The 13,889-nt window shown below is 44.6% G+C and overlaps 1 long non-coding RNA gene across 1 annotated transcript in view; it reads left to right on the forward strand.

The window, feature by feature from the left end:
• The first annotated feature begins 8,036 nt into the window (after positions 1-8,036).
• Positions 8,037-13,889, forward strand: part of LOC149458182 (uncharacterized) — a 60,568-nt gene continuing 54,715 nt past the window's right edge. Inside the window, exon 1 of the long non-coding RNA XR_016313494.1 lies at positions 8,037-8,123. This is a non-coding gene — a long non-coding RNA (uncharacterized LOC149458182). The remainder of the gene's footprint in view (positions 8,124-13,889) is intronic.

The raw sequence follows: 13,889 nt of genomic DNA on the forward strand, positions 1-13,889 counted from the left end.
TGCATTTATAGTTTCATGCATGATGTATGATTAGTTTTGCACATATATTTTTTTGCTTTTTGATTTTGTCAGTTTTCTTTGCACGGCGCTTTTTGTGCCCTTTTTATTTAGGACATGTTAGTCCTATTATGTTGAATACATCACTTATGTTAACTTGTTGATTATGTGCACATTGTTTTCATCACAATCCATATTGCACTTAGTTTGGTCTGGGTTCAGGCCTTTACATTTTTATGTATTTTTTATGTTCACTTGCTGATTACTCACATTGTCTTTGTCACAGTTCATATTGCACTCAATTAGGTCTGGATTCAGACCTTTATACTTATCACCTCTGTTTTGGGGTTATTTGTTTCTGTCTCCCCACTCTTCGAATTATTGTGTCCTTAGAGCTATTGAAGGAAAATCACCTTCTGCAGCCCCCCCTAATACTCACATAAGCCCCCTCTCAATCCAGTGATGTGCACTGGACTCTCTGCTATTCCAGGGATTCCTCTTCTCATTGGCTGAGACAGAAGCAGGAGCACAATCACAGCCAGTGTGAAGAGAGTGGGGCAGAGCAAAGCCGCAGCTCCGTGTGTGAATGGACACTGAGGAGCAGGTGCCCCCATAGCAAGCTGCTTGCTGTGGGGGCAACCTACAGGAGTTAGGGACCAGGATAGCCTGCAGGGGACCAGAGAAGAGCATGATCTGGGCTGCTCTGCACAAAACCACTGCACACAGCATGTAAGTGTAGACGTTTGTTACTTTTTCCTTAATAAAAATAAAAATTTAAAAAAAGCCTTTAGAATGCCTTCAGTAGTAAATAAAGCAGTATAAAAGTGAGATCTTATTTCTGTCTCTGAATTGTGACCTTTTTGTAAGGTTTATACAGAATTTATCTATTTTTGTGCTCTTGTATGATTCTTGAACTGCGGTATTATTACCTAATGGTGCATTGTACTTGGAAAACATTAGTAACATTTTCGTAGAAAAAAAAAAAAAAAAAAAAAAAGGGTCGAAGGTACTGGTCAGCTCCTTCACGGACCTAACCAGGTCTCCCTGAGCTGGCCTCTCTTCGTTCACTAACCCCTCAATGCAGGGCCCACAAAGAACCTTCTTCCATGACTCCTTTAGAACCTTTCTACAAGACGGATACTTCCGTCTAGGTTCGTGATGCTTTAGTTTTTCCCGGGCTTTACCCTGAAAAACATAAAAGGGGGCAGAAAGAGCCTATCACCCATTGTCCGCCTGTTCTTAACCCCCCCCCCCTCTTCCCTGGCAGGGCCTAACTCCTCCCAACAGGTTCCCCCCCGCCCTAGACCCTCTAACCACAAGAGGGTCTGGGAACACCCCAGGAGCTAGGGGCCCACAGGTAGGGGAGGACTCCTCAGTCACCTTACCTGGGTCTGGCTGGTGCCGGCCTCGCCTGGTCCCGGTCGCCAATCCGTGCAGTAGCCTGTCCCCCAGGCTCTGTCCCACGATGCACCGCTGGCCCCGGTGTATATGGCCACGGCCGGAAGCCGCGACCCCGGGAGAAGCCCCACCACTTCCACCAGATCGCCATCCCCCGACATCCGGCCCAGTGTGCTCCATTGACAGCCAGCGCGGGAAGGAGCGGGACTCCTCCCCGATCCTCGCCAGATCCCCCCCAGACACCCACAACTCACCGGAGGGGGTCAGGGGCGGCCGGCAGGTTAGTGCTCCTACCCTGTCACCCAGGGCTCACACCTTCTGCCACTGCAGCACCCCAGCGGAGGATCGCAGCCGGCTCTCTGGCCTTCAATCCCCGCCGACTCTCCGGCCCCACTCCATGAGTCAGGTACCACTGGCCCCAGACAGCACCCTGAGAGCTTCCTTAAGATGTCTCCCCTCCGGAGGAAACACCAGAACTGAGGTCAGAAGGGAGTGAGACTTATTTTAGGGTGGAGGTGTTTCCGAAGGCGGGGAGGAGCCGAGGTCTCAAGGTATTGTCCTGAAAGACGAAAAAGGGGAAAAAACCCACACCCTTTGCCAACTTTGCAACTGCATATGCGCAGTTCTGAAGCAGAGTTGGGAAAGCTCGGCTAGGCTCTGGAGGGGGTAGGTAGGCACACTGACGTCATGTTGCCAGCCCAGCCCGCTTAGTGCCTTTTTATGAATCTTCAGCACAAAGCCAGGAGGACTGGATGGGAGGTGCTGTGGGCAAGCCACCCACTGTGAGTCTTGTCTGCAGGAACTACATGTTGCAGTGCAAATGAGGAGGCACGCCATGGGCACAAACGGGCACAGGCAATGCTCTGGTGAGATTTTAACTGTATTGTGTGTCCACAGCCTAAACATTTCCATTCTCCTGTACCATGTCTGCCAACCCAACCATCTCTTGTACCATGACCGCAGCCTAACCATCTCCTGTACCATGCCCGCAGCCCCCAACCCATCTCCTGTACCATCCCGCAGACCAAAGAGGACCATCTGACTGAGCCCTGCATGGTGCACTTGAGGAGGCTAGTCTCAGTGATGTAAAAAGGGAGAGTGAATACAGTAAGGCAAGTGGGGGCACTGATATAAAAGGTTACCCTTTTATCAGTAAGCCCCCCCCCGACCTTAATGTAGTCACTATACGGAAGGTGGTCTGTAGCAGCAGTTTTCACTGAAAGGTGGTGAGGGTAAACCTTCATATGGGGACACCTGTTCCACTGAAGACTGCTGCAAGCTCCTTTAACAAATTGTTTTGTGAACAATGTACAGTATTAGCATTATTGTCTCTCTGGTACCTGCTATGCCAGTTTTTAATGAAGTCTGTGCTCCAGCTGGCGATTTTCATCCTCCAGCTGCCTTGTTTATCATTCCACCAAATTCAGAACAGAAATTGAGGGGACCTCTATTCTATTGATCCTGGTGGCTACCTCAATTTCTGTGTTGGTGGCTAAGTGTCTATGGGACTGAAATTGAAGGGAAATCTCTCCAGCTGGAAGCAGGTGATGAAACTACTGCGACAGAGCTCAGTGATGTGCGAACTTGGTGAACCATTTCAAATTTCAGTGCTTTTGGTTTGATTACATTATTGAATAAATTTATTATTCTATTTTCAGGTTTCAAACTTTATCATACGCAGGATGTTTACTAGACTCTTGTTTGGACAGATTTAGGCGAGTTATTCCTGTACACAAAGAACCCCCAGTGGGACTTTAATGTAGCAATAGGATCATACCTATATTGAAAAAAGACATTTGGTTAAAAAATGTATTACATACACATTTCCATTGTAATGTTAAATACATGATTTCTAAAAAGAATATTGCTGACCGTATTCTTACAAGAAACTCTTAATACAAAAATATGAAACCACAAAAAAAAAAAAAAAAAAAAAAAAAAAAAAAAAAAAGAAGATGCATTCAAGAATAGTTCATAAAGAGATATCAAGAGATAAAACTGACAGTGTCTTAAGCAGGCCAATGTATGGAACAAACAGAATTTCACTCAGTAATGGATGTAACAACTCAAGGAAAAAGTGGTCAATTTGAGAAAATAATTTCTCCAAGGAATGGATGTATGTCAAATCCCATGGAACAAAGACCAAAGTGGCACGTAAGACTGTGAAAGATCCAAATATTATGCAAACAATTAACAATAGCCAATGGTAGTATAAAAAAAACCCACCACACTATATATTAACAATATCATATGAAAGAATAGAAAAATTTATCCTAATCATAAATTGATGGGGGTATAGATTATTGTACTGCAACAGGAACTATTATCAATGCTGGTCAAAAAAGAAAAGCCAACTGATTAAGATATGATAATATACTCTGCAAGAAACAAGCAAAAAAACTGTTGCTCACCAAGTCTACAAGGAAGCACAAAAAAAAAAAAAAAAAAAAAAGTGTTGTAGGGAACAAATCCACCAAATCCCTAATAGGCAAAAGAGATGGTGAGCCACCATTGATATAAATTACATCCAAGTAATTGGCTATAGATAAGGCAAGTCAAACCATGAGGCCATGGAGAGATTTAACCAAAGTAGTATGTCCAAAGTAGTAAACTAAGAATGAAATCAGAGCAAGCCATACAGTGGGGCAAAAAAGTATTTAGTCAGCCACCAATTGTGCACGTTCTCCCACTTAAAAAGATGAGAGAGGCCTGTAATTGGCATCATAGGTAGACCTCAACTATGAGAGACAAAATGAGAAAAAAAATCCAGACAATCACATTGGCTGATTTGAAAAGAATTTATTTTCAAATTATGGTGGAAAATAAGTATTTGGTCACCTACAAACAAGCAAGATTTCTGGCTCTCACAGACCTGTACCTTCTTCTTTAAGAGGCTCCTCTGTCCTGCACTCATTACCTGTATCAATGGCACCTGTTTGAACTTGTTATCAGTATAAAAGACACCTGTCCACAACCTCAAACAGTCACACTCCAAACTCCACTATAGTGAAGACCAAAGAGCTGTCGAAGGACACCAGAAACAAAATTGTAGGCCTGCACCAGGCTGGGAAGACTGAATCTGCAATAGGCAAGCAGCTTGGTGTGAACAAATCAACTGTGGGAGCAATAATTAGAAAATGGAAGACATACAAGACCACTGATAATCTCCCTCGATCTGGGGCTCCACGCAAGATCTAACCCCGTGGGGTCAAAATGATCACAAGAATGGTGAGCAAAAATCCCAGGAACACACGGGGGGACCTAGTGAATGACCTGCAGAGAGCTGGGACCAGCGTAACATAGGCTACCATCAGTAACACACTACACCGCCAGGGACTCAGATCCTACAGTGCCAGACGTGTCCCCCTGCTTAAGGCAGTACATGTCAGAGCCCATCTGAAGTTTGCTAGAGGGCATTTGGATGATCCAGAAGAGGATTGGGAGAATGTCATATGGTCAGATGAAACCAAAATAGAACTGTTTAGTAGAAACACAACTCGTCGTGTTTGGAGGAGAGAGAATGCTGAGTTGCATCCAAAGAACACCATACCTAGAACTTGCACAATTGGTGGCTGACTAAATACTTTTTTGCCCCACTGTATATGGTCTAAAGTAGTCATCCATGGATGCAACTACTTGCTTAATAGCAAACACATAAAAACAAAGGTAATGCTCACCAAATCATCAGAGTGAAGCACAAACAGCCTGTGAGTCAGAAGACCAAGAGACAAATGTAAGATGGATGCTTATTAAATAGGGCTGTGTGTGGGTGGTTTGGTAATGGGAAATTAATAAGTGCACCTGTGTCCCAAATCTAGCATGGTGGCTGAAGCAGCCAATGACTGTTTGCTTTATAGCAGATACATAAACGCAAAATGTAATGCTCACCGAATGATCAGACTGATGCACAAACAGCCTGTGAATCAGAAGACTGAGAGACAAATGTAAAATGGATGCTCATTAAATAGAGCTATATATGGATGGTTTGATAATTGGGGAATGAATTAGTGCAACTGTGTCCCAGGTCTGGAGTGGTGACTAAAGCAGCCAAAGACACCAGAGGGCGTCCCTATATTGCCACCCCGGCGTCCATGAGGGAAAAATCCCCGGCCTCCACCACCAACCCCCGCCATGATGGAAATGGTGTAGAGACGTCACGTCCGCACCTGCAATGCGTCCCAGAAATGGGCGAATGCGCGGCAGACCGCGACGTGCAACGGCAGTCACGGGACGCCACCGGCACTGGAAACTGTCCCAGGAAAAACATGCGGGGAAGAAATTCTCACACATGGTCCGGGGCTAATGGCTGGCCGTGGGAAAAGGGGGAGATCCCCCACAAAACCAACCATATATATCCCGTGCCGGATGCCCAAAAGGATGGCCAACCAACAGAACTGGAGTCAACCCATACTGGAAGTCATCTGGAAAAAAAAATTAATAATAAAGACAAAAACAAAAAAATAACCAATATGTAAAAAAAGATAGATATGTTGCACAATATAAAGTATAATAAATGTTTAAAGTGCACTGCTGTGGGTGTGTATGTTAAGTTAAAGCGATCCGCAAAATGCGGTGTGATGTGCAGAATCGGATCCCAGGTATGAATACCCATGCGATCCGATTCTAGCGCGGACCAAAAAAAAAAAAAAAAAGGTCCTGCACCTTTTTGGTGCGATTAGAGTCATACAAAATGTATGACTCCAATCGCACCACACACAAATCGCATGTAATTTGCACAGGAATGCGGTGAAGCTCCTGTGTGAATCACATGCGATATAATGTACTGCCACTGGATTTTTGGGTCCTCCGTAAGCTCTGCGCAGCCAAGCAACACGCATTTTCCATACTATTTCTCAGTCAGTAGAACAGTCTTTGAGGTTGTTTTTATTAAGGGTTAACAAGACTAGTTGGGTATTGCACCTGACCGCCCTCTCCCTTCTTTAGCTCAGGGAGTTTTGAGGTACTCACACTGCCCTTTCCTGTAGCTTAATGGGTTGCAGCTGCTTTCAGGCCGCACGCTGGGCTGGCTCCTTCCCAGTTGACAGGTGCTTCTCCCTAGGAGACTTGTGGTACAGTGGAGACATACAAAGAGAAGTAAATAGGCATACACATCCATTTGGCTACTACTCATAGAAATTTATTAGAAAAAGAGATAAATATTAAAAGCATCAAGAGTCTGTGACCCAAACCCACCACCCCCTGAACCACCCCGATCCCCCCAAGATGAAAACCACCCCTAACCCAAACCACTTTCCCTACTACTTATGCTCCAACCCCCAGGAAAGACCCCACCTGGCCCCCTCCCAAAGGAAAACACCCACTGAAACCCCCCAACTCTGGAGGAGCTGAAAAACCCACCAAAGTTTAAATACCCCCTAATGGTACTCTTCCCTATAACCACATGGAGTCAACCCAGATGAGCTAAAGACCAATGCTGCTGGTCCTAGAGAAACTGACAGCATAGGTCTCAATTAGACCCTAAGCTATGAGCATCTATGAATAAAAACCCCTGTAGTTCATTGAAAACCGTGTGAAGACAATCCAAGAATATAAGGCATGCAGTACATAGAATTTGCTGTATAGCTGGATGCACTGTAACCCGTGGTCCCAAATGGATGGATGGGCTGTAGTAAACAATACATATATTCAAGCGATGATACAGGATGTGTGGTTAGTGGATCACTAGCACTGCTGATATATATTATTCCAGGCTGGTAGTGTGGCAGTAGAAATGTAACAGTCCATGATGATATACTGTATATATAAAAAATAACTAATGTCCAGCAGTGTTATCCCTGATAGCGGCTGACCTGAGTGTACATAGTGTAGCTAGTGGAGCTATATACAGCTGGTAAACTGGTGTCGGTACCTAAACTGCAACCTCAAAATGTGCCTCCAATCCAGCCTGCATAGATTGTTGGTGCAGCTGATTGACCTAGAGAACTACATAGGGTTCACTGTACACAGTCCATGGTTCGGAGTCCAGCCAGTCAGCTACTGCTGTATTCCAAAATCCAGCTATTCAGGTGAAAAGAGATCCTTAAGCCATCCATAACACGTCACTTGCCATGTAGTGATGCTCTAAGTCCAGTCAGGGATAACAAACTCCATACGGGGCCCGCTGAGCAGCCATGCAGCAGGGGGAGAAGAATCGTATTTATATATTTTATTTTTACAGGTACATACAGTAAATAGCACCGTCAATTTACGTGCTTTACATGTATATTGTGCATTAACATCAGACCCTGCCCTTAAGGAGCTTAGAATCTAAGGTCCCTAACTCACATTCATTCATACACATACTAGGACCAAGTTAGACAGGAGGCAGTTAACCTACCAGCATGTCTTTGGAGTGTGAGAGGAAACCAGAGTGCCCATGCAGACACGGAGAACTTGCAAACGCCAGGCAGGTAGTGTTGTGGTTGGGATTTGAACCAATACTCCTAGTGTTGCTAGGTGGACAGGCTATCCACTTAGTGCAGGTACTTTGGGAGCTGCTAGAGGTTCCCATATGTAAGACAGCAGTTATTATAAGGCCACTTCGAGTTAATGTCAGCCCTGATACTTTCCAGTGTGAGGTATCCTGGGAAGTAGGGCCGTGTATAAATAGTTGGGTAAAAGTCCGCCTCTCTCTGTTAGTCGTTTGGTCATGGTTAGCAGTGTAACTGCCCAGGCAGCAAAGATGTAATCTTTAAGAGCCCATATGCTGGATCTGCCCCTGGAACAAGGTAGGAGAGGTGCAGGACTATGGAACTACTCATATCCCTGGGGTATGGGATGTATGACTCTGACAACTCCCTAAGGGTATGGGCTGCTCTTCAACTCTGCTCTCATCTCTCTGCCCTCATTTACCTAATAATTTTTATCTGTTTTTGGGTCCAGAATCTCATTGTGCTAAGAGGAACTACTTCCAAGTTGAGGCATGAAATGGTTAGGAGTACATGTGGTGAACATGCAGCTCAGTGTGAGGCAGACCACTGTTAAACAACACTTGGCATCACAAACAGGATACTGGGAGCTCATTGGTTAGCAGGGGAGTAAAGGATGAGATTCACCCACTGTTGAGTAGAATTAAAAGCAAGCTAGAGACAGACCATGAGAGCCAGCAATGTGTAGCAAAATCGCATTCATCCTGTGTGAATATTCTACCATCTTGGGCTCCACTTCTATACAAAGGGGACCTTGCATACTACAATAAAGGCATGAAGGGACTGTTGGGGCTGGTGTGCCAAGTCTGTTTGCAGTTCCCGTATGAAGTCACACTATGGGTAAACTGCCATGAGAACTGAGCTTTCATCTTTGGAGCAACCATTGATGCTTGGTTGTAGGGTGCCTTCCATAAGCCCTCCCAAAGTTGAGTTTCCCCATGGGGTCTTGCCACCAGTGTTGAGCTATAGCAGACAGCATATTGCTGTGGAGATCGCCTCAAAGAGCTAGTCTGAAGGGTCCACATGTAACTCCTGGCCAAAACCACCACTGAGAGGATCCCAGAAGAAGAACTACATGACATCTGCAGAAACCCTGCAAGCATTGTTGTTGTTTGCAAGCATTGATGTTGACCCCGAAACAGGTGTCTGTCATGGAGCTGCACTCAATGATTGAAGAAGAACCTGTACAGGAAGCAGAGACTTCTGTGACAATGCCAGAAAGATCTTGAGAGGATGCTCTCATTTCCAGGGAAGGAGCCAGAATGGAGGCAAAAAAAAACAAACAAATTGAGTAGGCTTAGAGGAACCTCCTCCAAGTCCAGGCATGAGCAGGTTAAGAGTACATGTGGTGACCATGCAGCCTAGCATAAGGCAAGCACACTGTTACACAACAGTACATTGCAAGTTTATTGTTAAAGCGGAGTTCCAGTCAGTTTTGTGTTTATTAAAAGTCAGCAAGGGAGAATGTCACCAGCACAACAAGGATCACCAATATGGGTCCAAAAGTTCTAATGAACGATCCCATAGTTACAACAAGGCAACGTTTCGGAGTCTCACAGGACCCCTTCATCAGACATGTGATGTCACATGTCTAATGAAGGGGTCCTTCAAGACTCCGAAACATTGCCTTGCTGTAACTACAGTTGTGACCAAAATTATTCAACCCCCACTGAAATTGAGTGTTTTGGCCAGTTTGACATTGCTTTTGATCATTCAGTCATCTTGCTTACATTTACATTAAAGAGGCACTTGTAGGTCAGACAAATATAACATAACAGTTATAATGAAATAACCACAAATGTCTTTTCTGTGCTCACAGCATTATCAGTTTTATTCAACCCCCAAGTGACATTCAATCTTAGTACTTAGTACAGCATCCTTTTACAGTTATAACAGCTTTTAAACGTGAAGCATAGCTTGACACAAGTGTCTTGCAGCGATCTACGGGTATCTTCGCCCATTCTTCATGGGCAAAGGCCTCCAGTTCAGTCACATTCTTAGGCTTGCGCACTGCAACTGCTTTCTTTAAGTCCCACCAGAGGTTCTCAATCGGATTTAAGTCTGGTGACTGCGATGGCCACTCCAAAATGTTCCAGCCTTTCCTCTGCAACCATGCTCTAGTGGACTTGGAGGTATGCTTGGGATCATTGTCCTGTTGAAAGGTCCAACGTCTCCCAAGCCTCAGGTGTGTGACGGACTGCATCACGTTTCCATCCAATATCTCCTGGTACTGAAGAGAATTCATGGTACCTTGCACACGCTGAAGCTTCCCTGTACCTGCAGAAGCAAAACAGCCCCAAAGCATGATTGACCCTCCACCATGCTTCACAGTAGGCAAGGTGTTCTTTTCATCATAGGCCTTGTTCTTCCTCCTCCAAACATAGCGTTGATCCATGGGCCCAAACAGTTCTAATTTTGTTTCATCAGTCCACAGAACACTATCCCACAACTTTTGTGGTTTGTCCACATGGCTTTTGGCATACTGCAGTCGACTCTTCTTATTCTTTGGAGACAGCAAGGGGGTACGCCTGGGAGTTCTGGCACGGAGGCCTTCATTACGCAGTGTGCGTCTTATTGTCTGGGCTGAAACTTCTGTACCCACATCTGACAAATCTTTTCTCAGTTCCTCAGCAGTCACACGGGGACTTCTCTCCACTCTACGCTTCAGGTAGCGCACAGCAGTCGAAGTCAGCATCTTCTTTCTGCCACGACCAGGTAGCGTTTCAACAGTGCCCTTTGCCTTGAATTTGCGAATGATGCTTCCTAAGGTGTCTCTTGGTATGTTTAACATCTTTGCAATCTTCTTATAGCCATTGCCCTTCCTGTGAAGAGAAATCACCTCTTCTCTTGTCTTCCTGGACCATTCTCTTGCCTTCACCATGTTTGTAACCACACCAGTAAATGTCTAGAAGGAGCTGAGTATCACAGTCATTTTAAAGCTGCCTAATTGGTGCTTATTATGCTTGATTGCTGCTCGGTGACATCCACAGGTGTTTTCAATACCTGATGGAAAGCACCTGTATGAACCTCTGTTCTTCAGAGTGGTAGTCTTTAAGGGGTTGAATAATTGTGGCAATGAAGAAACCACATAAGAACCATTTACTACTGTATTACATAAACAATTGATGTCATTTTAGTTGCATTTGGGTAGTTACAACGTCCTTGTAGGATTTGATTCTGAATACAATTCCAAATGTACACTATAGTCCCTAAACCCCTTTACAGCATTGGGGGTTGAATAATTTTGGTCACAACTGTATGTGATCCAGCTAAAACTTTTGGACCCATATTGGTGATCCTTGGTGTGCTGGTGATATTCTCCCTTGCTGATTCTGTTCGGTTCCAGCCGATGGTCGCTTCAGCACCCACTGATACACACAGCCATTTTTAACGCAGGAACGTGTGCGTTTGGATTGTACACTTGTATTAAAAGTCAGCAGCTGCAGTTATGGCTGCAATCTTTCTTGGTCTACCTGACCTTGGCTAGGTATCAAGAGATCCCCAAAGTTTCCACTTCCTAATAGGTGATTTAACAGTACTGATTGGCATATTCAAGGCTTTGGACATCTTTTTATGTTCTTTTCCATCTTTATAAAGTTCCATTACCTTGTTACACAGGACTTTTGACAGTTCTTTTCTGATCCCCATGGCTCAGTATCTAGCCTAGTCAGTGCTTCCACGTAAGAGCTAACAAACTCATTGACTATTTATACACTGACACTAATTGCAATTTAAAAAGCCACAGATGTGGAACATTAACCTCTAATTGGCATTTTAACCCATGTGTGTCACCTTGTGTGTCTGTACCAGGGCCAAACATTCCAGGGTATGTAAACTTTTGATCATGGCCATTTGGGTGATTTCTGTTATTATGAGTTAAAAAGGAGCCAAAACAACTATTTGATAAAAAATGGCTTCATATGATCATCATCCTTCAATATAAGAGCATTTTTTGGCATGATCAGTTATATTTTCAATATCCATGCCAAAATTTCACAATTTCTGCCAGGGTATGTAAACTTTTGAGCACAACTGTATATGTAATGGAAGAAAGCAGTATGCGTCAGTGACTCAGCGAAGTCCTTTTGCATTCAGGAGGCTAGTTCACTATGGCCAGGGGTGAGGTTTGTAGCTGGACAGTTCAGTAGCACTACGTTTGGTAGAGACCTGCTTGAGAGAAGTAAGACTTATAAGTGGGAGATGAAAGATCGTACCTACCTGGGCAATGAGGATTCCATTGGTAATAGCTTCTCAAGTGGGTCCCTCCATAACATCTAGATACTTTTTTCTATAAATTGAGTGGAATTTTTAGATGTTTTGTCAACAACATTTTATTACACTACATAAGGCCAGTGAGTCTTTCTGCTAGCCTGCCCTGTCATATGATCTGCAAGACCTGTGTTTCTCCCTGTCTAGAGTTATGTGAACTGCCATGCATGCATGAACAGAAGAGGACTGAACTATTCCCAGCCTATACATTTTACCATGATTCTTTACATTACTGGTAAAAGGTTTTACAATATTTTTAAAGCATCTGCTTTTATTAAAAGATTACCTGTTGATCCTGTCATGAAGGTCCTTGTCTTGCTGTTGTGCTCCTGACTTGTCCCCCTGTCATATGCTTTTTTTGGTTGATACCACAAGCGGGTTTTTAGACACACAGGCAGGGGCAGACTTACCATTTGGAAACTGGGGCACTGCCCGAGGGCCCTGGGTCAGTATAGGGCCCCATGAGATGCCCCTGGTACCTTTTCCATAGGCTTTTTGGAGTTTGGGCAAGGACACAGGGGCCCCATGATCCCCTATTGCCCGGGGCCCCCATGAGTTGTCAGTCCGCCCCTGTGCACAGGTATGGTTAACTGTTGTCGGTATTAGGAAGCCTATCCAGAGAAATGATGTGTAGCAGACACTGGAGTAAATGCATGTAGAGGCAGGATGTGGTTGAAAGGAGATCAGCGGCACTGATGTGGTAAAAAAGAATGTGAACAACTTAAAGCGGAGTTCCACTCACGCTGCCAAAAAATAAGTCAGCAGCTACAAAAACTGTAGCTGCTGACTTTTAAAAAACAGCCACTTATCTGTCCCTTGGTTCCGCAGTGTATCCCCTGCTGTTTTACCGGCCGTCCTGTATTCCAGGAGGCTGGCATCTTCACTGTGGGCACCTGGTTGTGATAGATTGCGGCTTCACAGCCGGGTACCCACTGCACATGTGCGAGTAGTGCTGCGCTTCGTGAATGGTCCTGTAGTCTTCTGGGACCTGTCATGTGTCCCAAAAGACTACAGGGAGGGAGGACACCTTCCGCTTCCGATCGCCTAGGCAAATGGACTGTGGGAGTGGGTACCTGTCAAATTCGGGTACCCATCCCCCAAAGGTGCCAATCCTTAATGGGGAGTGGGGGAGCAGTCCTTAAAGCGAAACTTCCCCTTTTGGGTGGAGTTCTGCTTTAATTGCAAAAAACAAAAAAAGTCGTTATAGGGTTACCTCCAACCTTTGGAGCATGTGGTGTAAAGCAACATGGTACAGCTTGCAGGGGTTCTTCTCCCTCACAGTCGCTTTTGAAATTTACAGAGTGCGACTGCGGAAATCTGGGAATGACTGAACTACAGATCCTATCCACCACTGCAGCAGTTGGACTTGTAGTTCTCAATGGAACAAGTGTGCGGTGATTACCACATTTGTAGTACATTGACACTTATTCCAGCTCTGTAATTGAAAGCCCCTACCACAGTACGGACAAGGAGCTGGAAGAAGAGTCTGCAGGAGCCCCGTAATACACCCATGATCCACTGATTACATTTGCATTGCTTTGCAGGCTGATTTGCTAAAGAAAAAAAAAAACCAATAATAATAAAAAAAAATGCAATTTTTTTCCCAGCAAATATATGTGCATTTATAATTTTTTTGTAAAAGGTGGATTTAGCCTTTTAACAACAGAGAAGTTAGTCACACAAGAAAACTTCCTTGGCTTTCTTAGGGTTTCAAAAACTCACGCAGCAGCATGCTACGGAAATGTCACACTATCATGTGCGAAGATATCAGGTAGCAAGTCATCTGTCATTTTTCCA

Source organism: Staurois parvus, unplaced genomic scaffold, assembly GCF_062004578.1.
Source record: "Staurois parvus isolate SC_StPar_1 unplaced genomic scaffold, SC_StPar_1.0 ptg000292l, whole genome shotgun sequence".
Classification (NCBI taxonomy): Eukaryota; Metazoa; Chordata; class Amphibia; order Anura; family Ranidae; genus Staurois; species Staurois parvus.